The sequence below is a fragment of the Myxine glutinosa genome, chromosome 13 (assembly GCF_964187855.1).
Source record: "Myxine glutinosa chromosome 13, kmMyxGlut1.1, whole genome shotgun sequence".
NCBI classification, from domain to species: domain Eukaryota; kingdom Metazoa; phylum Chordata; class Myxini; order Myxiniformes; family Myxinidae; genus Myxine; species Myxine glutinosa.
Window position 1 is genome coordinate 24,525,226 of NC_136273.1, and position 26,554 is coordinate 24,551,779.

At 45.2% G+C, this 26,554-nt stretch overlaps 1 long non-coding RNA gene across 1 annotated transcript; it reads left to right on the forward strand.

Annotated features, from left to right (window-relative positions):
• The first annotated feature begins 4,730 nt into the window (after positions 1 to 4,730).
• On the forward strand, positions 4,731 to 17,627 carry LOC137438440 (uncharacterized). Its single transcript, XR_010986700.2, has 3 exons — positions 4,731 to 4,834; positions 16,685 to 16,833; positions 17,401 to 17,627. It is a non-coding gene; the product is annotated as an uncharacterized LOC137438440 (long non-coding RNA).
• Positions 17,628 to 26,554: the final 8,927 nt, after the last annotated feature.

The window sequence follows — 26,554 nt, forward strand, 5'->3', positions numbered from 1 at the left end:
CGGACGGACATTTGGTGAATTATAGTAAGATAAACAACAGAAAAAAGATTTATCCTTTCCCTGAATACTATTGTCTATAGTAGTCTAAACGACCTAACCACTTGTCTTATGATGCTGGGACAATATGGCCATATTCCATAAACCCCATTGATTTGCCCAGGTTTATAAACAACAACAAGGAGCTGATGCTCTAGTTCTCCAAACTTTTTGTTGGAATGAAGAGTTGATCTGTGTAATATGAAAGGTAAATCTTGATCGGGTTTTGAAATACCGCATACACATTACACAGGCCAAATTACACAATTACATTATTACACATGTACACAGGCCGTTTCATGTCAGCCTGGTGTTCGCTTAGCGGTTAGGGTGCCGGCTTGGGATCCTAGGATCCCGAGTTTGAGTCCCGGTCAATCGTTGAATTAACGCCAGGGGGGTTGACTCAGTCTGTCATCCTTCTGAGGCTGGCAAATTGAGTACCAGCTTGCTGGGATGAATGTGCTGGTGTGTGCCCGTATGGTTTAGAATAGGTACACTGTATCCCTGCGTGTTGTAAGAGGCGACTAAAAGGTTGGTGTCAGGAAGGGCACCCGGCCATTAAAACAAGCAGTGCCTCAAAAACAAAACCATGATGATTGTCATGTGGCCTGCAAGGCTAACCCCCGTTTCCAGTAGCAGGGAAAATGGCCCGAAAAAGGGAATTTATATTTTTATTACGGGCAGTTTCATGTCAGGTCAGACTTTTGGGACTGCCACTCCGTGCTACCTGCTGCATATTCCAGTTGTCGGGGACTAAACTGACACCGCTCACTGGGTTTGCTCGGGTGCAAGACGACTGTGACACCTTGTGAGGACCCAAAACAACACCTGACAAAGTTGGATGAGCTCCTGTAGGGAGCCAACTGTGATCCAGTAAGAAGGTGTCTCCTAAAAAACGCGTATCCAGTTTGGATCGGTTTAAGTCATACCAAAGACTTTAAAATGGTATGTGCTGCTTCCTTGCTTGACAAGGACGGACCACAGACAATCGCCATCGGTTGGCATCCACGGGGAGGAGGAAATTCCTCTTCAGGAAATGCCCCACTTAGTACGGTGAGAAAAGCGGCACCATTGTTATGACATCGCTGGTACCTAGAGCATCCCAGGAAGTGATGGTAATGACGTCATTTTCCCCAAGCTCAGTGGCATTGTTAAGTGTTTGTCTCGTGTGTGTGTGTGTGTGTGTGTGTGTGTGTGTGTGTGTGTGTGTGTGTGTGTGTGTGTGTGTGTGTGTGTGTCATCTTTATTACGAGCCTTAGCCCATTTATATTTTAAAAACGACATGGTTGCGTTGGAGAAATAATTCAGCCAATCACAGCCGTGTTCCAATCAGGTTTGAGAAAATGACCTGAGGGTTAGAAATCTGCAACATGAAAGCTAAATGTTCAACAGTTTTTGAAATATCACGTACACAAAAGTACATGGACGGATGATCAGTCGGTCGGACAGAGCTCATTTCAATGTCCCCATCTCCAGTGCTGTTCGAAGGGCAGGGGACAATACCCTTTTAAATCACCTAATTGCGATTTCGTCAACGGAGGCATTATGTTTTCAGGTTGCCCGTCCGTCTGTCCGTCTGTCCGTCTGTCCGTGATAGGTTTTCGTTACCGTGATAACTTGAGAACGGCTAAAGGAATCTTAGTCAAACTTGGTGCAGGCATGTATAATGAAGGTAAAGATGAACTGGTTAGATTTTGGGGTCACGAGGTCAAAGGCCAAAGGTCATGTTAGTGAAAATCCTGTTACCGCGATAACTTGTGAACCAGTGATGGGATTCTGACCAAATTTTGTACACTTATGTAGAATGATGTAAAGATGAACTGATTCGATTTTGGGTCAAGAGGTCAAAGGTCAAAGTTTGTAATATGTCTATAACTTACGAATGGCTGAAGTTATATACAGTCACGTGAAAAAGTAAGTACACCCCATGTAAAGTTTTGACTTTTTCAACATATTTCAACATACAGCTATTTGACCTTCATTTCAACAATATTGACAGATAAAGGTGATATAACATAACAAATATCATGAAACATTTACATTTTGTAGTCCATTGTATAATTTAAATAAACATGAATGCAAATTTCGCATGTGGAAAAAGTAAGTACACCCTTGGCTCCAATAGGTGGTATTGCCCCCTTTGGCAGAAACAACCTCAAGTCAGCGTTTCTTATAACTGTCTACCAGTCTATGACATCGACTGGGAGAATTTTTTGCCCACTCCTCCATGCAGAATTCTTTCAGCTGTGCAATGTTTGAGGGGTTTCTTGCATGCACAGCTCGTTTCAAATCCCTCCACAACATATCGATGGGATTTAGATCCGGACTTTGACATGGCCATTCCAGAACCCTCCATTTCTTTCTTTTCAGCCATTCCTTGGTGGATTTACTGGTATGTTTAGGGTCATTGTCATGTTGCAAGGTCCACCTTCGGTTGAGCTTCAACTATCCGACAGATGGCCTCACATTATCCTCAAGCACCCTCTGGTACAATGAAGAATTCATCGTGGATTCTATGATGGTGAGCTGCCCAGACCCTGATGCAGCAAAGCTGCCCCAAACCATAATATTTCCACCACCATGCTTTACATTTGGTATCAGGTTCTTGTGGTCAAATGCTGTCTTTGTTTTTCGCTAAACATGTCTTGTGGTAGTACTGTGCCCAAATAGCTCTACCTTTGACTCAACTGTCCAGAGCACATTGTTCCAGAAGTGCTGGTCTTTGCCGAGGTGTTCATTGGCAAAGTTTAGTCTTGCCCTGATGTTCTTTCTGAACAGCAAAGGTTTCCTCCTGGCACACCTCCCATGTAGATCAAATTTGTGCAGCCTCTTTCTAATGGTAGACTCATGCACTTTGACATCAACAGTGGCAACAGCTACCTGTCGGTCACGTGATGACATTCTGGGGTCCTGAGAGACTTCTTTCAGCATATTGCGGTCTGCTCACAGGCTGAACTTGCTGGGGCGGCCTGGCCTGAACAAGTTGGCAGTTGTTTGGAATCTTCTCCACTTGTAGATGATCTTCCGGACAGTCGAATTATTGATTTCAAATTGTTTGGAGATCTTTTTAAATCCCTTCCCAGACACGTAGGCATCTATAACCTTCTTTCTGAAGGCCTCAGAGAGCTCTTTTGATCTAGGCATGGTGATGCCGGACACTTCAACAACAAAGAGCAAACCAAACTAAATGTCTGAGGTTTAAATAAGACAGGTTCCTCCAAGATCCTCTCTAACGATGTTCCAGTCATTTGCACCTGAGCTGGTGCACCTGATTCTAATTTTAGGTATTTGAAGTAGTGATAAATGTGGGGGTGTACTTCGTTTTTCCACCTGCGAAATTTGCATTTATGTTTATTTAAATTATACAATGGACTACAAAATGTAAATGTTTCATGATATTTGTTATATTATATCACCTTTATCTATCAATATTGTTGAAATGAAGATCAAATAACTGTATGTTGAAATATGTTGAAAAAGTCAAAACTTTACATGGGGTGTATTTACTTTTTCACGTGACTGTAATTCAAACTTGGTATAGGTATGTATAATGATGTAAAGATTAACTGAATCGATTTTGGGGGAAGAGGTCAAAGGTCAAAGTCTGTTGTACGTCTATAACTTGAGAATGGCTGAAGTGATCTAATTCAAACTTGGTGCAGTTATCTGTATAATGATGTGAAGGTTAACTGATTAGAATTTGGAGTCAAGAGGTCAAAGGTCAGAGGTTATGTCAGGGAAAAATGTGATAACTTAAGAACAGCTGTATTGATTTAAAGTAAACTTGGTAGAAGTATTATAATGATGTAATAATGTGGGTGGAGGCATATCGGTGGCGTCAAAGAGTGTGGTTCTAATTTCATATCTCTTTATGTCCTTATCATGCATGATGTCTCTGTAAAGCTCTCCAGCAGCAAAAAATCCCAAAAACAGAACTTCAACCAAAAACCATGAAAAAGTCATATTTGTTTCCCTCTCTGAACATCAGTATGGCAAAATGGTACACATAAAATATACAAGTTAATCAGGCCCTAGTTCCAGGCACGACAGGCCAATTCTTCCATCATTTGTAGTCTTGGTGCTTTTTCTGCCTCGAACAAAGGGTGACAAAAGAGAAAAATTATGCACAATGAATATTGTAATTCAGCTCGGGCGGCCGCGAGAATGTGTTTTTGTCTTTCACCTTCCGAATATTTCTTTATTACACATGTTCGACTGTTTATGCGGACACCGTTTCGTTAAGTGCGCTCTTAAAGCAAAAGGTGAAAGCTGCGGAGATCCCGACAAGTTGGATTTTTTTTAGCCAAATATAAAAGGCTCAGGCCTGATGTTTTGGTCACGGATGATCTTCATCAGGTCTTCGTTGATACTTCCAAGAGGGGATAGCTCTTCATGAGTTATCAAAGGTCCACAATGTATTAGTGAGTGTGTTGTTAGCCCCTAAGGGCATCTGAGCCCCTGCAATTTTCAATGTTTGCATTGTTTACAATTCCCCCCCCCCCCCCCCCCCCCGTAACTGTTACGTTCACGCACAATTTGACGGGGACAATCTCCTTTCTTTGGCTTTCAAATTGTTCTGATCTCCGTCGCGTAGATATAGATGATGGAAAAGGTTTGTCCTCCATTGGCTGTGTCTCAAGACCTATCATCGTTCCAAACGGCCCATTGGCTCCATGAGTCAAAGTGATGCCTCGGGAAAGTGTGTTTGTTTCTCCACTGCCTTGTCACTTTTTATTTCCTTGCAGATCAAAAGCCGAGAAGACTCGCGGTGCGCAAAGTGCAGAGACGCTCTTTGTGGGTAAGCTGCATTCTCATGTTGCCCTGCATCCATTTTGAGTGCACCTGCATGTTCATTTAGAAAATGATGTTTCAATGGCGGTGTTTACACTTTAAATATAATTTGCATTTTAAGCATGTTTTTTTTGTTTTTTTGTATACAAGATCGAGGCTCGGGTAAGAGCTAACATTGATCACAAAAAGACAAACCGACACGTAAAACATAAAACATATGATAGAGGGAGTGGGAGACAAGATGGAGAGCAGGGACATTGGGAGATCTGTGGGAGGGAGAGGGTTTGGGGGGACGAGGCATGGGAAGGGGGAGGGGGGTGGGAGAGGTAAAAAAAAAAAACACATGGACACTGCTTGGACTTCCAGGAAAGAAGTCGGTATTTCAGAAAAGTGGATCTGGGGTGAATTAACGGGGGTAGAAAAGATCAAAGTTTTGGGTGGGGGGACGAGGCATGGGAAGATGGTGGTGTTCCACGTGGTGAGATGGTGGTGTTCCACGAATGTATGTTCATTTTAACAGCGATTGAGCTGCAAAAGATCACGCTGAATGTGATTCAGACGCCACGTGAAGCGAAAAGCAGGGTTAAGTTCACTTTGTTTGTCTGTCTGTCTACAAATGTCAATTTATGATCAATCGAGGACAACTTGATTTAAATTCAATGTTATATTTCGAACACGAATCGGAAAATAAACCTGTTGTTTAACATTACTTTGGCTCCGCATTTGTCCCGATTGTTGTGATTGGTACTACGCACTGCGTAGTGACGTCTGGGGGCGTGGCTTCGGTGGTTGATGGCGGCTCGTCATGATGCCCGTGTGTTCTGTGAGAGCTTGGTATCATCTTTAATAAACAACTTGATTGAAGGAGAGTCCTGAACTTACTACATGGTGGCAGCGGCGGGATCGTGAAAATCAACAAGCAGTTTGACTTTTGTCTTGTTTTTCTTTGCGGATTACCACAGCGGCACGTTCCGTGTTTTTTCAACATGGCGAAGTTCCCGACAATGGACTGGTCCAGCTCGGAGCTGGCGGAGACCTTCAAGTTATTCAAGCAACGAATGAACTTGGTGCTGTCGGACGAGGGCATCGATGCTAAAGCCAGACAGGCCATCAAGATTCAGATTGCTGTGGGAGACGAAGGACTGCGGCGGATCAATGCATCGACTCTGAGTGAAGATGATAAAAAGGATCCGGATAAATTATATAAATTATTTGAGGATCAGTTGGACATTCATGTAAACTTTCGGATTCACCGGCTGGAAATGATGAGATTCCGGCAGCAAGAAGGAGAGTCCATTGATGATTTCGTCAACCGATGCCGACGGAAGCGAAGGTTGTGCAATTTCTCCGAAGCAGAACTCTCGGAACGGATTATCGAGTTAATTGTTGCGACCACCCCACATGATGATTTTCAAAAGCATCTGCTCGACCAGGAGGTCGGGTACGACATGGACCTGGTTTTAAGTGAGGGACGCAAGTACGAAGCAATGGTAATCGGAAAGCAGGCCATCCAGAAGATGGAAGGACCTTCATCGTCGGTGAATGCCATGACACATCGACAAAAGTGCAAAAAGTGTGGACTATCACATCCACCACGGAACTGCCCAGCACACAATGATTATTGTAAGTATTGTGGTGAACTGGGACACTGGGCCCGTTGTTGAGAAAATCCCAAACGAAGCACGAGATATGCTGATGGATACGAGCGGAGCCGCCGTCCTGCAATGGGTGGAAGAGGCCGTCGAGTCAGCAGAAGCAAGTTGAGAGGTATGCTTCGGGGAAGTAACAACAATGGGACCTCAGTGAATGAAGTGTCGGGGTATTGTACCGAAGGCGATGATGACAGTTACGAAAGTGACACTGACGCATATGAACACACCAAGCCGTTTCATGTGATCACGGTATCCGCACTGTGTATGAAGGAGACGAGGGATGAAGTGTACACATTGTTGAACATTGTATGCCCTGACATGAAAGGTGTACACAAACTGCAGTTGAAAGTGGATACAGGTGCGTCAGGGAATACTTTGCCAACGCGTATTGTGAAGGACATGTATGGAAACAAATGGATGTCAAAACTGACTCCGCTTGGTGGGACCAAGCTCACTGCTTACAATGGCAGTGAGATCAAGTGTCATGGAATCCTCAAGCTCTTGTGTCGACATAAAGACTCAGATTGGTTCAAGTACAGGTTCTATGTGGTTGAAGTACCTGGACCTGCAGTATTTGGACTACCAGCGCATGAACCGCTCAACATCATCACCATAAACAGCATTGCTGGACAACGGAGGACATTGCTGAAGGCTGCACCTCCAGCATCAAGGATTCCGAAACCAATGCGCCACAAGGAACAGGCCTACAAGGTGAATTCCATGGATGATTTGAAAAGGCTGTTCCCGGACAGGTTTGACTGCATTGGGAATTTTAAAGGAAAAGTGAGGCTTCATCTAAAGCCTGATGCAAAGGCATCGATTGATGCACCAAGGAAATGTAGCATTCACATCAAAGGGAAGTTGAAGGATGAACTAATGAAAATGGAAAAATAGGGTATCATCAGGAAAGTGGACTACCATGTGGATTGGTGCTCTTCCATCTGTAATAGTGTAAAGAAAGATGGGAGCTTAAGAGTATGTCTCGATCCGAAACGCCTGAACTCTTGGCTGAAGAGGTGTCAACATAAAATACCGACATTAGACGAGCTGAACCCAGAATTTGCTGACGCCACGATATTCTCAAAATTAGATGCTCGGGCTGGCTATTGGGCTGTACATCTTTTTGAGGAAAGCCAGGATTTGACCACATACCGCACACCTTTTGGGCGCTGGTGCTTCAAGAGATTGCCTTTTGGGTTATGTGTCAGCCAGGATCTGTTCCAGCAAGCCATGGACCGCATACTCGAGCAAGCACCAGGCTGTATTGGTATCTCCGATGATGTGGCAGTATCAGGACGAACTGAAGAGGAGCATGATCGTAATCTTCTGAACCTGATGAAAGTAGCACGAAGAGAGGGTCTGGTTTTCAACTCTTTGAAATGTATCATCAAGACCGACCGTATCAACTTTTTCGGCTCAATCTACGGCAAACAAGGAATCTCACCTGATCCTGGGAAGATCTGCGACATCCGGAAGATGTCGTCACTGCAGGATAAGGAAAACTTGAGCCGATTCATTGGACTGATGAACTATCTGTCACCACATATTCCCCACTTTGCGGACAAAGTGGCAACCCTCCAAGATTTACTGAAGAATGGAGTGCCATTCATGTGGCAGGAAGACCATCAGTTTGCATTTGAGCAACTGAAACAGAGTGTTGATGCAGACGCACTATGATCATGACAAGGAGACAGTTTTGGAGGTAGATGCGTCACAGAAGGGACTGGGTGCATGCCTTTTGCAGGATGACAAGCCTGTTGCTTTTGCGTCACGAACTCTGACACCCACTCAGTCTGCATATTCAAACATTGAACGAGAAACCCTGGCCCTTGTTGCTGGCATACAGAAGTTCCATACTTACGTGTTTGGGAAACGCTTCAAGGTATACACAGACCACAAACCACTGGTCATGATCATCAGCAAACCGCTTACAAGCGCCCCTCCACGCCTTCAGCGCCTTCTTGTGAAAATCCAAGGCTACGATTTTGATCTGGAGTATAAGGCCGGCCGTGAGATGATGCTATCAGACACACTGTCGAGGCTACCGAAGCCAGAGAACAATCAGGAACTGCAGTTGGACACACGTGTAGATGGTATTGAGCTTGATGATGTGGATGATCATCATTGCTTTGACCTCATTGATTTCAGCTCAAGGAACACAGGGCCAACTCAGAGAGTGTGGAAAGGCTGATAGAACCTTTCAAGCATTGCAGCAGGTTGTTCATCGAGGGTGGCCTGCTAGGATTACAGAGCTGCCTGTGGACCTATGTCCGTACTGGCCATACCGTGATGAAATTGGTATTTGTGACGGTGTTCTCTTCAAAGGTCGACAGGTACTAATTCCAGAGCAGCTACGTAAGGATATCCTCGACCAGCTCCATGAGGCGCACATGGGGATCGAAAAGACAAAACGTCTAGCACGCGAATGTGTTTACTGGCCAAGTATATATTTGGACATTGAGAGAGTTGTCAGAACATGTAAGGCATGTCAAGAGAACCAACCAGAACAAAGGCGTGAGGCTATGATAGCTCATGAGATACCAGCGGTACCATGGACAAAGGTAGCCAGTGATATGTGTGAGCTACATGGGCAGACCTACCTCTTGGTGACGGATTATTACACCAAGTACCCAGTTGTGAAGAGAATGGAATACACGACGAGCAGTGCAGTAGCCAAGGCCACATCTGAATGTTTCAGTATGTTCGGCCCACCTCTGGAGATCATATCGGACAATGGACCTCAATATGTGGGTACGCCGTACCGTGATATGTGTACCAAATGGAATGTAAAACACACGACAACATCGCCGAGGTATCCACGCAATAATGGATTGGTTGAGAGACAAGTTCAAACAGTGAAGAACATGATCAAAAAGTGTATTAGATCAGGGAGTGACATAGGTATTGCACTACAACACCTGAGGTGCACACCTGTAGATTCCCACCTCCCAAGTCCAAGCGAAATGCTGTTCAACCAGCCCATACGCACCAACCTACCAAGCCGTCTGTTGGTTCCTGCACAACAAAGGCATCAGGAGATTCAGGAACGATTGAAGGAACGTGGAAACCGGATGGCGAAGCAATACAACAGAACGGCTGGGCCGGAATTACCTGAATTGGCTATTGGACATCGGGTTCGGATTCTGAACAAGGCCACGCACCAATGGTACCCCGGGAAAGTTGTGGCTCACTGTAATAAACCCCGCTCGTGTATAGTACAGACGCCTAATGGGACGCGTCTCCGAAGAACCAGGGAACACTTGGTGAACTTCATCCACCCGATTGTGGCGCCAAGTGGAAGGACGAACTGACCCAACCAACCAACTGCTCGACGCGTACATTTCAACAACGACGCTTCAGCAATGGAGACTAACGGCTGCTCCAGCTCCAAGGATGACGAGAGTGCTGAGACAACAAGGCTGGACAACTCCCCGTACTCGACCAGATCAGGCCGTGTGATTCGAAAACCGTTGAGATATCGTGATAGTGAATAACGACCACCAGAAATCAGCCCTTGTAATGTTGGTGCAGAGACAATCCGTTGATTGGAATGATTCTGTGTTTTCTCTGTTTTAGCAAATCATACTGAGCAGTAATTACATTTTGGTTAGGAGTTATAACAGTAAGCCCAGATCCCATCTATGTGTGGTTCAAGTTGTGTCTGATTGTGTTTATTATTTTGATTTAGTGTCGTCGTGTTTTGTTGCATACAAACATAATAATTGCATACAAACATAATAATTTCAATGAAAGGGAGATGGTGTGATTGGTACTACGTACTGCGTAGTGACGTCTGGGGGCGTGGCTTCGGTGGTTGATGGCGGCTCGTCATGATGGCCGTGTGTTCTGTGAGAGCTTGGTATCGTCTTTAATAAACCACTTGATTGAAGGAGATTCCTGAACTTACTACACCGATCGCGCACACGTAGAGGAGTGAGACTTGTTTTTACTCTTTCTGTCTGCCTGGCAGTCAAACAAAATGGACAATCATTCCAAGTTGAAATTTACTGTTTTTAATGACGTCATAAATGACGCAAACAACAGGCAGGAATAACTAATGTAATGTGTTCCATAGGGTGGTGTAAAAGACGCTGCATCAACGGTGACAAACTTCAAAAAAAAAAAATTTACTTTCAATTTTTTTTATATTTCAATTGTTTTATATACTTGAACACTGTAGAACACAAATCGTCTTTAAGCACTTTGAAAACCCCTACAGTTTAGCAGTACTTGGACAATATTACGGATTTTACATCATCACGATGAATCAAATTTGCCGCTTGTGGACCCCGCCCGTGTCGTTTCTTCTCCAGACTGCGCAGGGTGAGAGGTGTCCTATGAACTCTAGCTGTTTTGGTCATTCGTCACAGTCTCATCATCTTGGAGTAAGTGATTTCTTTTCGGCATGACGGCAACAAGGATCAACAGTTCAGAAAGGTTGACGTCGCAGGTGCATCCTCGAGTTCTGACATTAGGCCATGTGTTGACTGGCAAGAGTACAGCGACGCAGCAATGGGAAACGTGGGGCGCTACAACACAGATACCATCAAGTGGAGCTAACAACCCAGAGGTAGTTTAGCCTAGCCTCACAGGATGGTTACCTGTATGCTGCAGGTGGCTTTGATAGCACGCAGCGTCTTTGTCGCTGTAGAGCGGTGAGCCCGTGGGTGTGATGTTCCTGAGGTTGCAGGCAAGTTGCTCTCAGCACCTTTTGAGATAATCTGGCATTTTCACTTTGTCACCATCATGCTGACCTGACAAGACCGAGCAACACTTGTACAAGGATGATGAGGTTCTATGACAAGACCACTCAGCAATTCAATCTCTTCACATGATTGTAATCAAACTCTGCCCTTGAAAAATATTTCTCATCAGAGTTCATCTTAAGAAATCATAAACTTAAACCATACAAAACTAATCTTTTAGGAGTTGCCATTGATGACAAACTCGTCTGATCTAACCACATTTCCTAAATTCACTAAAAGGGTCTCTCACCACACAGGAGTATTATCTAGACTAGTGAGATACCCGTGCTATGCACGGGTGGGAGACCAGAAGCAAACAGTCAATGCAGATACAGTGAATGCTAAAGCATGAAACCAATAAATTCCACATTCCTGTAGCACCTTCAGTCGCATGTCAGACATGGACAGCAAGTTCGTGAGGGACTTCCGTGAAAAACGTACCCGTTCGCAAACAAACGGGTACGTTCACGTATAGAAACATCGATCGTGGGTCCGTGGCGAATCTGCATATGGCGATCCGCGAAGTTCAAGTTTAGAAGGTAGAAACCATCACGGCATGTCGTCATTCACTTGACCTCGATATCTCTTTTTTCATTCCAAACAGCATAACTGCAATCACAAATTAATCACAAAATAAACTTTTAACAACATTGTTAATGTTTCCTTCATTGTAAAAACTACCAAGTCAACAGTTAAAAGGATTTTGAGCCTATAGGTGTTACGGCTTCGGCAAGATCGATGGAGACAGCGATCTGTTGGCTTATACACCACCCAAATAGCTATGTTGAATTCTCTCATATAGAGATTAAACCCACGTCGTTTGATCTTTGGCCGAGGTCATTATTTACTTTTAATAATGTTTATCTACGAATCAAAATTAAGATAATTGGTTTTGGGTCATCCTTTCCGCATATCTCGTGGGGTTGTGAGTTGGAGAGACGACCGTGATGGCGGGGAGGGGGTTGGCATTCTCTCAAGCAGGGATTCAACCCATGTCCTTATGAAAGGTCTTTGTCCGAGGTCACCGAGTCGATCGGTGCAGCCATTTGTGCGGCACCCGGGAAAATAACGTTATGCGGGAGTCCAAACTTGAATATGCTGGAGGCCAAAGCTGAAATTGGAAAAACAATATAGCCTATTTTACTCCAGGAGATACCAAGATTACCCACCCAAAATATCGTTGCGATCGGTTCAGCCGTTTTTTTTTTTTTTTTTTGTATACTGAATCGAAGCTCGTGAAAGAGCTAACATTTACTTCACAAACATATCAACCAGACAAACAAAATATATAAAAAGAGGGAGCGGAAGACAAGAGAAGGGGAAGCACACAAACACTTGAGAGCACACAACATTTAAGAGCAGGGAGATGTGTGGGAGGGAGAGGGCTTGGGGGGAGGAGGCGTGGGAAGGAGGGGGTGGGGGGGTTGGGAGAAGTATAAAACACAAGGACACCAAGGACTTCCAGGACAGAAGTTGGTATTTCAAAACAGTGGAATTGGGGTGAAATTAGCGGGGGTAGAAAAGATCAAGGTTTTGGATGGGGGAAGATAATAGTCCGTGGGCTGAGTAGGGTTTACATGCACCCCCCCCCCCCCCCCACAACTTAACTTCCCGGGTATGTCCATGTACCCCCCACCCTAGGGGTTAGGAAAAACCATGTTAACAGAAAAAAAACTCATTCCCAAGATACCTCCCACGCATATTTTGATGTTACCCCCCCTGTCAGTGATTTCCGAAAATTAGGGGTAGGCGAAATTCAAATGGCCATAACTTTTTACCTAGTCATCCTATGGTTGCATATGACCCCTCAAAATGTTTGTCCTGGGACACTCTTTACAATGATATGTGTTATATGCAAATGAGGTCACTAATGAGGTCACCGGAGGTCAAACTATGAGGGAATGAGTTTTTTTTCTGTTAACATGGTTTTTCCTAACCCCTAGGGTGGGGGACATACATTCATGGACATACCCGGGAAGTTAAGTTGTGGGGGGGGGGGGGGGGGTGCATGTAAACCCTACTTAGCCCACGGACTATATGAAATGGTGGTGAACAGCTGTTTTAAAGACCTGGAGGGTGGAGTGGGATTGAAGAGAGTGAGGGAGTTTGTTCCAGAGGCGGGAGAAAAGAGGAATGAAGGAGTGAAGGTGAGCAGAGAGTCTTGATTTTGGCAGTTTAACCATAAGAGGGTTGCAGGCAGATCTTGTGCGACCTGTAGGAATATTTGCGGGACAGAGCCCAGAGAGAGCTGGGGGGGCAAGGCCAGAGAGGAGTCGGTAGAAGACGGAAAGACCACCAACCTGCCTGCGGTGAGTGAGTGAGAGGCCCTTGGAGTTAGCTTCATCGCGGGAGATTCCAATGATTCTGAAAGCTTTGGTTTCAACAGCGTGAAGACGAGCTAGGTGTGAGGCAAGAGCACCAGCCCAGAGGGGAGAGCAGTATTCCATTGAGCTGCGGATTAAAGCCTTGTATGTGGTGAGGAGCGGTACTTTGCGGTACTTTCGAACGGACTGTCAGACGGACGGACAGACAGACGGACATTTGGTGAATTCTCGTAAAGATTACATTAATTTCTACCCTAAACGACATTAATCACACTCTACAACACACTAATCTTGCCTTACCTCCTCTATTCTAATATTGTCTGGGCACACAATAGGAAGAACAAGCTTCCTTCACTCATTTTTACTCAAAAAAAGGACCATAATAAGGATCTGTCATCGTCAAGAGCACACTGCACCTCTTTTTGTTGGATTTCATTGATACTTTGATTCATGGTGATGTTAATAAATTGCACACAGATATTTATTTGTATGTATAAGTAAGTTAATAATCTCCTTCCTTGCCCTTTATCTCCTTACTTCACCTTCTTGCATAATACACACAATTGTTATGCCGGATCACGAAACAGTGAAACGGAGCAGTGAAAGCCCAGTCATCCTCAGACAGTTTCAAATCTTCCTGCAAGAACATCCTCCCATCAAAGTAGTAACACTTAGGCCTATAACATAAACTGTTCTATAAATTATGTTATTCAGTCAATTATTTTGTTAGTACTAGCGAGCACTCATTGTTGGTACTTGCGGGCATTCCCACCCGGAGGCCGAGAAGGGTACTCCCGGAGAGCGGGAATACCCTTCTCGGCCCACTTTGACGGGCAATGTGTTGCGGCACATTATTGGAAATGCACTTTAAAATTTTGTCATTAAAAAAAATTTTTTTTTTGATCACAACATATCATATTCCAAATCTTAATTTTCAGAAGGTCCACTTTATTCAGAAGACTAGATGGTATTCATAGAATGCTTACCCTGCGCAGTCAACTTGTTGCGAGCCAACTCTTCTGTTTTTGAACATTTTTTTATTTGATCCAATATGGCTGCCAGTCCACGTGAGCGATGACATCATAAATTTATATTCTCTTATATAATTGTTGCATAGATCACGCTCAATACATTTCAAACTGATCAGACTAAGCGTTGTCCCTATTGAATTATGACGTCATAATTATGGCACCAATGATGTCATAGTTAACACCACCTATTCCCCATATGGAGTTCTTTACAATGAGCCATGTTTCAATTTTTTCCATGCAGCGGTTTTGGAGATATAGAGGTGCAACATTTTTCGGTTTTTCCAATATGGCGCCTGTACCACTTGACCTATGACGTCATGATTATCATTAAAATATTCTACATGAGGACGTGCTCTGATGGTGAAAATGTCGTATCCATCAGACCAACAGTTGCTGCGAAAAAATGAATAATGATCGGATGGATAAGTGTTGTATTTGTCGAATTATGACGTCATAACGAATTCACCGATGACATCGTCATTAGCATATCTTATTCCCCATGGGGAGTTGGTGACAATGAGCCAGGTCTCAAATTTTTCCATAGAGTGGTTTCAGAGATATAGAGGTGTGAATTTTTTCCAAGATGGCGCCTGTATCACGTGACCTATGCCGTCATAATAATCATTGAAATATTCTACTGGAGGAGGCCCTCCTATGGTGAAATTTTCGTGTCAATCGAACCAAGAATTGCAGAGAAAAAAATGCATACTGATCGAATCAAGCGTTGTACATGTGGAATTATGACGTCATAATTAATGTACCGATGACATCATTATTAACATATCTTATTCCCCAAGCGGAGTGCTTGACAATGAGCCATGTTTCAGTTTTTTTCAATGGAGCGGTTTCAGAGATATAGAGGTGCAACCTGTTTTAGATTTTTCAAAAATGGCGCCTGTACCACGTGACATATGACGTCATAATTATCATTTTTAAAATTCCACAGGAGGAGCCGCTCATATTCTGAAAATTTCGTGCCAATCGGACTAACAGTTGCAGAGGAATATATTTTTTTCATACTGATCAGATCAAGTGTTGTACTTGTCGAGTTATGACGTCATAATTAAGGCACCAATGACATCATCAACGTATCTTTTTCCCCAAGCGGAGTACTTGACAATGAGCCATGTTTCAGTTTTTTTACATGGAGTTGTTGGGGTTAGAGGTGCAACGTTTTTCCAAGATGGCGCCTGTACCACGTGGCCTATGACGTCACAATATTCACTAAAATATTACACAGGAGGAGGCCCTCCTATGGTGAAAATTTCATGTCAATCGGACCAACATTTGCCGAGAAAATGAATTTTTAAAATGCAGACACGGCACACACATGTACGTACGTATGTAACTGAATGCTTAACCCCGCTTTTCGATTCGCGAGCGCAGGGTAATAACAAGAGGGGGGAGAGAGATCGGAGGGGGAGGGGAAGGGAAAGGTAGAGTCCCTTTAATAAAGGGACTCTAGGGAAAGGGAGGTAGTGGGGGACTGGAGAGAGAGAGAAGGGAGAGGGTGAGAGAGGAGGTGAACAGGGGAGTTCAGGGGTAAGGGGGGGGGGACGGGATTTAGGGAGGGGAACAACATCCCCGCGAATACCCCCACCCCCACGGATCCCATTTCCATGTCCCCCACCCCAAGCTGCATCCTGCTGTATACAGTCTTGTTCTACAACCCCAGCTCTTATGCATGCTCCAGGGTGGTATACTCCAAAATGCACCATCGTGTTCCTATTAGATGGCAGTTTCTCAACTACAATGTAAATTTCCATTTAGCACACATTTTAATCTGCCCTCCATTATCCGACTACCACAAAGGCTTTTTTTAGGATTGCTAGGATTTTAAGGGAGTAGTATGGTAGGGCTACACTTGAAAGGCTAACAGATTCTCGTGTCGGTGTCGATACATATACAAGTCATTGTTCCTTGACTGGATCGTCTGTTAATTCATACATAGGCCATGCCCTGCTTGCCATCTTTCCCTACCCACAAACCTCAAAACAATCCGGAGTACAACATCCTGGGGCAAACCTAAAATAACTTGTCATGAAAATTCTGATACAAAACCAGTTTTATGACAACACAACACACACCTCTTCCTACGTTTACAGCTTCCAAGCAGACGGCTGCACTGCTTACGGTTCACATCGCTGGAATCGTGGAATCTGGTGGCATGGCAGACTGATGGAACAGCAGGAGATTGAGCCCAGCTTCGGTGACGGATCGTGTGGCATCAACACCTGGCTCAGGAAAGCCTCAGGTGATGCCCGGGTGCCCTTTTGTGATATATTGACGGTGTACGAACCTGGCACTCAAAAGTGTTTCCTGACACGTGTCGCTGGCTCCTCTGGCTCTGGTCCTGCTTCATTTCGCGCTCCTGTCGTTGCAGCATTTCCTGAGGCTGCCCACACCGGGCAGCTCAATTTGTGGCCCCTACTAAACTGTCCAATCACCGGCTATCCAACCTGGACCTATTAGATCGACGGGTTGGCTCAAACTCTTTAAAAGTCCTCCTGCACAAAGGTGCCGGCACTTTTCCTGGGCAGCTTTATGGTCCAGCTCACCTGCTGATGAGCCCCAAAGGGTTTTGTAGGTTTTACCATCCAACAACTGCAGCTCCACGACCTCACGTGATGGAAGACCTTAATCGTGGTTGCAGAAACCTTTTTATGCTGGAAGAACGTGTTGATTTGTGGTTGCAGATTAATGTGCTTGGCTTTGCACAATTTATACCTGCAGGGTATTGACCCATCTGGTGCACAGCATTAAGTGACCTTGGAGAGAGTGTAGTTCTGCCTTGCTGAATCCATTTCTGCAATCCTGACAGGTTCGACGCACGAGAGGGCCGCCGGCTTCGGGTGGCACCTTTTCAAGGTCTTCGTGCTGAGGATGCCGCCATGGTGATGGGTGATGTCCTCTACATACCTGGACGGGCTGATGATGCCCTGCAGCCCTCACATCTGGTACATCAGGTGAATGCTTATTTGGAAATACACATGACTTCTTTTGTCTTGTTTTCTTTCTTTTTCTGTTACTGCTGTGATTTTTACCTTTGTCTCCTCTCCTTGTCAGTAAAGGCTTTTGTAGGTTTGGAACCCCGGCTTATATGATGTTCTTCACCTTTGAAAAAACTTTTTCATTTATTTATTCTTAACCATTTATTTTCTTGTCTTGCTGATAATTTCTGTAAGGCCGAAACATCTTCGTGACTTATGGCCACGTGTTTTGGCTTCAGGCAAAGATCACGTGATGGATGCATGTGTATTCATTTGATATGCTTCCTATGAACATGTATTTTGGTCATTAGGCTGAAGTAGGGTACATGTGTTAAGCTTTATCCTAATGTTGGAATTTTGGTACTTTTTAGATAAGAAGGTATTTCTTGATAGAGCAACAGCTTATATAATTGACGAAGAGAAATGGGGAATCCTTTGTTGTAGGCCTTGATATCTCAGAAGCCTTTGACAGAGTTTGGCATCAGGGTCTGATATCCAAGCTTCCCTCTTTCGGCTTTCCTCCTTCACTCTGCTCTCTCATATCGAGCTTTTTCTTTGATGGCTCTATCTCTGTAATTGTTGATGGTGCAACATCTCCCTCCTTCCTTAGTCTGTCCTATCCTGTCTCCAACAGGGGAGGGGCGAGGGAAGAGTTTATGAGGGGAGGGGTGAGGGGGGAGTTTAGGAGGGAAGGGGCAAGGGGGGAGATTTGAAAGGGATGGTTGATGGGGGAGATTAGGAGGGGAGGGGTGAGGGGGGAGTTTACAAGGGGAGGGGCAAAGGGGAGTTTAGGAGGGGAGGGGGGAGTTCTGGAGGGAAGGGGCAAGGGGGGAGATTTGAAAGGGATGGGTGATGGGGAAGATTAGGAGGGGAGGGGTGAGTTTGGATTTTAGAAAGTGTTGTACGATTAATGGGAAACGAACATTTATTGCAAAATGAGATTCTTGTGATTTTCGAGTCAGAGATCCGTTTGCAAACGTTGGAGGAGGGGTGGAATGCAGGTGAGTTTAGAGAATGTAGGAAGGAAGAATTGTAAGAGATGGAATCTGTCCCGTCTCCAACACTCTTCCTTCTTTTTATCAACAACAACAACAACAACATGCATTTTAAAGGCCATTTTCCCTGCTAGAGCGGGGGTTAGCCTTGCGGTCCCCATGACAATCTTCTCCATTTTGCCCTATTTTCTGCATCTCTCCTTGTTAACCCCCTTGCCCGCATTTCTTCTTCCACCATCTTTAGCCAAGTCTTTCTCGGTCTTCCCCGTCTTCTACTTCCTTCTACATTCATTTCCATCACTCTTCTCAACCAGTCACTTTCATCCTTCCTCAACACATGACCAAACCATCTCAACCTGTTCCTCTTCACAGCATCAATCACAGGCTCTATTCCCATCATCTTTCGCAATTTATCATTTGTCTTCGAGTATGGTACGAGACTTCTTTTTATCAATAACCTTTTTTTATTCTCCAAATAACCAAATGCACTCGTATGCTGATGAATCGACAATACATTCCTCCATGTTTTCCCATCTGCCTCATCTTCCCTCCCTCGATCTATATCTCGTTTAATGTTTCTAAAACTATATTTCTTCCCATCTCTCTCTTTAAAACTCCTCTCAACTCTCCAATCTCCTTTGAAGGATCCACAATTACACAATTTGATACAATAAACCTACTAGGTATTACCCTAACATCAAATTTATCCTGGAATCCACACATTACACAAATAGCTAAATATTCCTCGAAGAAACTGGGAGTCCTGTTCAAATGTCGAAGATTCTCCTCCTCTCAACAGTTGCTTCAGCTATACAAAAGGATTGATTCTTCCTTGTATAGAGTACTGCTCTCACATCTGGGGAGGTTCTAGTTCCACATACTTACTGGACAGAATTGAATCCAAAGTCATCCGACTCATCAACTCTCCCAATCTGACCTCAAAACTCGACCCACTCGAATTACTCTGCAAAGTTGTCTAACTTTCTCTTTTCTACAGATATTACTTCGGTTTCTGCTCCCAAGAACTTGCTGCTTGTGTACCTCCACCATTATCGATACCACGGAATACTTGACAAGACACTACATCGCATGATTATTGTATGGCCATTGGCAACTCAGGTTGGGCATTTAAGATGTTTGTTTCTTCCCCTCCACAGAAAAATTCTGGAATTCTCTACCATCTCATGTCTTTCTGAACACTTATGATCTTCCCCTTTTCAAAAGGCAGATTTTTTACTTCCTCAAAAAACTGTTAGACGAGTCTCTCTTTCTTCACTTTTCTATCAATGCAGCTCTTTTATTTAAGGCCTGGCCTCGATGAGGACTATGTAGTCCGTGACTAGAGCCTTCACAATTAAAAAAAACCAAATATATATACTTCATTAAGTTAAGGCTTTCATGGTGCACCAATGAAATGTTGCCTAAGGCTAAGTGTACGCTTTTTATGTTCACTTCAAAATCGGTGGAATTGGCTTCTTGCAAATTGGTGGTTGGCTGTGCCTTCAATGTGCCTTCCCCACTGTTCTCCTCCCCTCTCGTCCACCCTCCAGAGAAATTGAATCGATAAACTAATATGTTAAGGTCTTTGTAACACTCTCAGCATCATTTCAAAAAGAAAATGACATGATTGTAGTGGCTACCGCTGGGTTTTCACAATCGCCTTGCACCTATCAAGGACGCGGAGCGATCACCATGCCGGGCTCGTCCAGGACGCCCGGGCAGGCTCGCCCTCAACTTGCCAGGCCGCAGCCAGGACGCTGGGCCACGCCCCCTCTCGCCTTTCCTGGGCAAACGCTCCGGGATAATATGTATATATATTGCTGCCCGATAAACGGGCTTTTCAGAGTGCCTGAGTGTTTGGTTTGATTAAAGCAACTCGGATGAATTCCAGCTTTTTGTCGCGTCCATTCTTCCGATCGACGTGGGAGCCCCAGCTCCTTCATGATGCTGATAATCATGTCTTGACAAACCTATGTTGACAATAATTGGACTGATGAGGATCAATGATGAAGATAAAATGGTAATAATATTGAATTCAACCACAAATTTTCTTTAATTCCTTGTTCCAGTGGAGCGTTACGACCCCAGAGCAGACACCTGGCAAACATGGCCAGCTCTACTGCAAAGTCGTGCTAGAGCTGGAGCTGGCGCTGCTCATCGAGACGGCACCCTTTGGCTAACTGGTGCCTCCAACGGTCAAGGAGCCTTGTCGAGCTCCACTGCAAAGTCGTGCTAGAGCTGGAGCTGGCGCTTCTTATCGAGACGGTGCCCTTTGGCTAACTGGTGGCTGCGACGGTCAAGGGGCATTGTCGAGATCTACTGTGAAATTGTGCTGGAGCTGGAGCTGGAGCTGGCGCTGCTCATCGAGACGGTGCCCTTTGGCCAACTGGTGGCTGCGACGGTCAAGGGGCCTTGTCGAGCTCTACTGAAAAGTTGTGCTAGAGCTGGAGCTGGCGCTGCTCATCGAAACGGTGCCCTTTGGCTAAATGGTGCCTCCAACGGTCAAGGGGCCTTGTCGAGCTCACTGTGAAATTGTGCTGGAGCTGGAGCTGGCGCTGCTCATCGAGACGGTGCCCTTTGGCCAACTGGTGGCTGCGTTGGTCAAGGGGCATTGTCGAGCTCTACTGCGAAATTGTGCTGGAGCTGGAGCTGCTCATCGAGACGGTGCCCTTTGGCCAACTGGTGGCTGCGTTGGTCAAGAGGCCTTGTCGAGCTCTACTGCAAAGTCATGCTGGAGCTGGAGCTGGCGCTGCTCATCGAGACGATGCCCTTTGGCTAACTGGTGCCTCCAATGGTCAAGGGGCCTTGTTGAGCTCTACTGCAAAGTCATGCTGGAGCTGGAGCTGGAGCTGGAGCTGCTCATCGAGACGGTGCCCTTTGGCCAACTGGTGGCTGCGTTGGTCAAGGGGCCTTGTCGAGCTGGGAATGGCTCTTGAACTGAGCGTCTAACTGTCTCCCAGCACCACCCATTAGGACTGCAGGCTACAGAACGAGTTATTGGCGAACACACCGAGTCAGTTGCTTCAGAAGGCAATTAAAATAGATCTTCTCTACCCCCCCCCCCCCCCCCTAAAAAAATCCGACGTTACAATGGTGTCACCTGTTTTGCTGCAATCGGTGTGCACTAATGAACCGACAGGATATCTCAGAGCTAGCTTACTCACCTTTGAGATGTCCCTGCGGGTTTCATTCCTGATAAAATAGATCCAACTCCAAACTGCTGCGTCGTTGCTTGGCAAGCAGAATGAGATAATGATGTTTCTAATATTGAATGTTAAGTTGACTCTCCTGTGCGCTATCGCTGCTTGTGTAGGCGTTACCTATCTCACCTTCCTTCTCAAAATTAGGATATCGTATGCTTGTAGCCCAGCAAAATTCAAATTACTGCCTGAATGCGGGCCCGGAATTCAATCGAAAATCACCTTGTAATCATCAAAATTGTGAGAACTGCGGAGCGAGGGCCTGCAGAAGCATAAACAACTCAGGAGTTTTGTCAAAAAAGACAAAAGCTCAGAAGGTCCAACCTTTCATCCACAATGGCATCCTTTGTGGAAGAGCATGGCTCGGTACCACCCAGTGCACGTCTCCTTTGTGATGAGATCATTTTATCACCACCTTACCTCTCGGAAATGAAGGGTGCATCAGATCTGACGCACACAATTTAGCAATTTCTCAACCCACATCGCATTCTCCTGACGCAAAGCACACATCACGATAATAATGAGGAAAGCGTGATTTATAAATGATGATTATGAGGAAATGAAATTGAGTTGTGCCGGAATTCCATCAGAAGAGGAACATAATTACAAGGCTTTGCTTGATTTTAGGGAAAACAATGAAAAGGGGATTCCAAATAATGTATATTCACATGCAGGTAAACTCGGTGTCACATGCTCGAGCTGGCAGGTAAACTCATGTCAGTTTTAATCCAAGTGAATAGATCTGTATTTAAATCTACACCAGGAAAGCTGGATTCCTTTGGAATATCAAGCTCACAACATTATTGGAATCTCCAACGATGAGGACGAAGCACACGGATCGCTGTTCACACATTGCAGTCGGTGGCCTCTGCTTTTTACCGCCTGGCCTCTGCTTTTTACCGCCTGGCCTCTGCTTTTTACCGCCTGGCCTCTGCTTTTTACCACCTGGCCTCTGCTTTTTACCGCCTGGCCTCTGCTTTTTACCGCCTGGCCTCTGCTTTTTACCGCCTGGCCTCTGCTTTTTACCGCCTGGCCTCTGCTTTTTACCGCCTGGCCTCTGCTTTTTACCGCCTGGCCTCTGCTTTTTACCGCCTGGCCTCTGCTTTTTACCGCCTGGCCTCTGCTTTTTACCGCCTGGCCTCTGCTTTTTACCGCCTGGCCTCTGCTTTTTACCGCCTGGCCTCTGCTTTTTACCGCCTGGCCTCTGCTTTTTACCGCCTGGCCTCTGCTTTTTACCGCTTGGCCTCTGCTTTTTACCGCCTGGCCTCTGCTTTTTATCGCCTGGCCTCTGCTTTTTACCGCCTGGCCTCTGCTTTTTTTTTTTTACTGCCTGGCCTCTGCTTTTTACCGCATGGCCTCTGCTTTTTACCGCCTGGCCTCTGCTTTTTACCGCCTGGCCTCTGCTCTTTACCGCTTGGCCTCTGCTCTTTACCGCCTGGCCTCTGCTTTTTACCACCTCTCCTCCAGTCTTGCTGCCTCTGCCGTCTCAGCGCTCTGACTCTCTCCGGCTCCGCCAGGATGCACGTGTTCTTCCAGTAACCCCGTTCTGGTTAAACTCCCGAAATCAAAGCTTGCCACCCACCTCGACCCCTTTGTTCGTACATCCCCTTTGTGGAACTTCCAGGGGCGGTTCAATCCTGCTTTTTCTTCAACCGCTTCAAGCAGACAGGACACCACCGTCTCAAGTGACCTTCCATCCCATTACAACTACCTAGCCTGACCTGCTTACTTGCAGGTTGCAGTGTTACCTCACTTCCTCCCTCTCTTTGCTCTTTTCTTGTTCGTTCCAATTGTGACCTCACTTTCAGCACATCGGCATTCACCCTCTTTCTTCCCACGTTCCACGAGCCTAGATGTTGCATCCAAAAAAGAACTCCAGTCCACATTAGTTCTACTAGCTGGTCGAATCATTAAGTCCAAAATGGTGGTGACTACAGATCATTACAATGATGAAATTATGATACCAAGAGTACAACACAGCTAATGATCTATGATATGTTAATAACGATGTAGCTCACTTTTCAATTATGATTTTTTAGAGTGATCATATAGAAACGAGGTCCTATACATCAATTGGAGGACAAGTACATTAGGCAACATCAGTGTACTTCCACATGAATCATTAAGCCATTAGGAAGCAATGAACAAATTGACACTGCAGAATATTGAAATTGAATCTCAGATTCCAGCATCATGAATGTTGTATTCAGATGGGAACACAAAACAGGCTAAACGCGAACAACACTCAATAGAGAGCATACCTCCACCAGGCTGAACAGTTTACATTTTGTAGGCCACTGATAGGCCGGACCTGCATCCGGACTTTAAGCTAAATCGAATCGGCTTGGTCTGGTCACCTACACAACTCATCCACCAAGTTTTTTTTTTAACAACCTGTCCACATTTTAAAATATTGTGCTATATATCGTTTGTTTGGCCCAATATCAATTGTTGGCCCCATCTGGATCTGGATCTTCACCAAAATCTAACCAATCCGTCCTTGACACACACGCAAACTGTCCACCAAGTTTCGTGCGAACCGGTCCATAACTTTTTGAGATATCCTGCTCACAAACACCCAAACAAAAAGGGGTGGCGGAGGTAACTGTCATAAAAACATGCTCTGCTGCTCTTGCACATCCCCTCTCTGCAATTTTCACCCTGCGATTTGCGCCAGGTCGTCTTCCATCTGCTAGGAAATCCACCAACATCACAGTATTACATAAACAAGGTTCAAAAACTGACCCCCTTGAAAGGAAAGAGCATGGTCAAACAACCATATGTTGGTAATGACAGCGCAAGCTTTGAATGACTGAATGGCCTCCTCCTGCGTCAAAGTCCCTTGTAAGGTAACTCATATTATAAGCTGCAGTCTCAGCAGATGTTTCTTCTTCTGTAAAGTCCTCATCAGCCCCACCATGATAGAGGAGGCTATAGCGCCTCCCTCAACAGCGACATGTATTGGCTTCACAGTTCTGTTTATTCCTGGCCATTTCCCTTCGTAAATTACACATACTTACCTTGCAATCCATCTATTCCCGGCAAATTAAATCCCCTCACAATCAACACTCTACCCTTTCCACATGCCTTTCTGAATTATTCATGAATACCTCTCTCCTTGTCCTCCTTCATACCAGGAGCCTTGTAAATGCATCCTACAACTATCTTACTATTCTTATAATCCCTATTCCCAATCCACACAAGCCTCGACATTCATTTCCTCCTTAATGTCATTCCTTACTCTCAATACAATACAACATTGTCTTTTACCCAGAATGGTACATTCCCTCCTATCTCCCCTTTTCTATCACACACCTATATACAGTGCCTTCAGAAAGTATTCACACCCCTTGACTTTTCACATTTTGTTGTGTTACAGCCTGAATTTAAAACGGATTCCGTTGAGTTTTTTGTCACTGATCTACACATAATACACCATAATGTCAGAGTACGCTCCCTCCCTATTTAATCTTCAGGCGCTGCATGACGTCATCGCCGAGCGCTGGAAGGAGCTTGGCGATGACGTGCGCCGAAAGGGGCCTGGCGATGACGTGCGCCGAAAGGGGCCTGGCGATGACATGCGCCAAAATGAAGTACTCAGGTTTCACTCCGTTTGTTTTCTTTGTTTGTTTGTTGAACACCACTCCCTGTCTATTTGATCTCCAGGCACTGCATGACGTCATCACCGAGAGCCGAATGGGGTTTGTTCGTTTGTCTTTCTTTCTTTTTTTCTTTCTGTCTTTATTTCTTTCTTTCTTGTTTCTTGTTGTTTGTCCGGGCAATATCTCAGCCATCCTAGAAGATAGGAAGCTGATATTTGGACAAGACAATAACCAAGTACTTTAGCTATAAAGGATATTTTTTTATTCATTGATTAATCAATGAATCGTTTTTTTGTTTTGTTTTGTTTTTAAATACAGAATCGAGGCTCGTGAAAGAGCTAACATTTATTTCACAAACAAATCAAACAGACAAACAAAATATATAAAAAGAGGGAGCGGCAGACAAGATGGGGAGAGAAAGGGAAGCACACAAACACAACATATGAGGGCAGGGACATCGGGAGATGTGTGGGAGGGAGAGGGCTTGGGGGGAGGAGGCGTGGGAATGGGGGTGGGGGTGGGGGGTGGGAGAAGTATAAAACACAAGGACACCAAGGACTTTCAGGACAGAAGTTGGTATTTCAAAAAAGTGGATTTGGGGTGAAATTAGCGGGGGTAGAAAGTATCAAGGTTTTGGATGGGGGAAGATAAGAGATGGTGGTGAACAGCTGTTTTAAAGACCTGGATGGAGGAGTGGGATTGAAGAGAGTGAGGGAGTTTGTTCCAGAGGCAGGAGAAAAGAGGAATTAATTAGTGAAGGTGAGCAGAGAGTCTTGATTTTGGCAGTTTAACCATAAGAGGGTTGCAGGCAGATCTTGTGCGACCTGTAGGAATATTTAGGGGACAGAGCCCAGAGAGCTGGGGGGGGGGGGGGCAAGGCCGGAGAGGAGTCGGTAGAAGACGGAAAGACCACCAACCTGCCTGCGGTGAGTGAGTGAAAGGCCCTTGGAGTTAGCTTCATCGCGGGAGATTCCAATGATTCTGAACGCTTTGGTTTCAACAGCGTGAAGACGAGCTAGGTGTGAGGTAGGAGCACCAGCCCAGAGGGGAGAGCAGTATTCCATTGAGCTGCGGATGAAAGCCTTGTATGTGGTGAGGAGCTCAGGTGTGCCAAGGAAGGACTTCGCACGACGGAGGATGCCCAGTCGGCGACTGGCTTTGGAGGCCAGATTCTAAATGTGGTTTTCC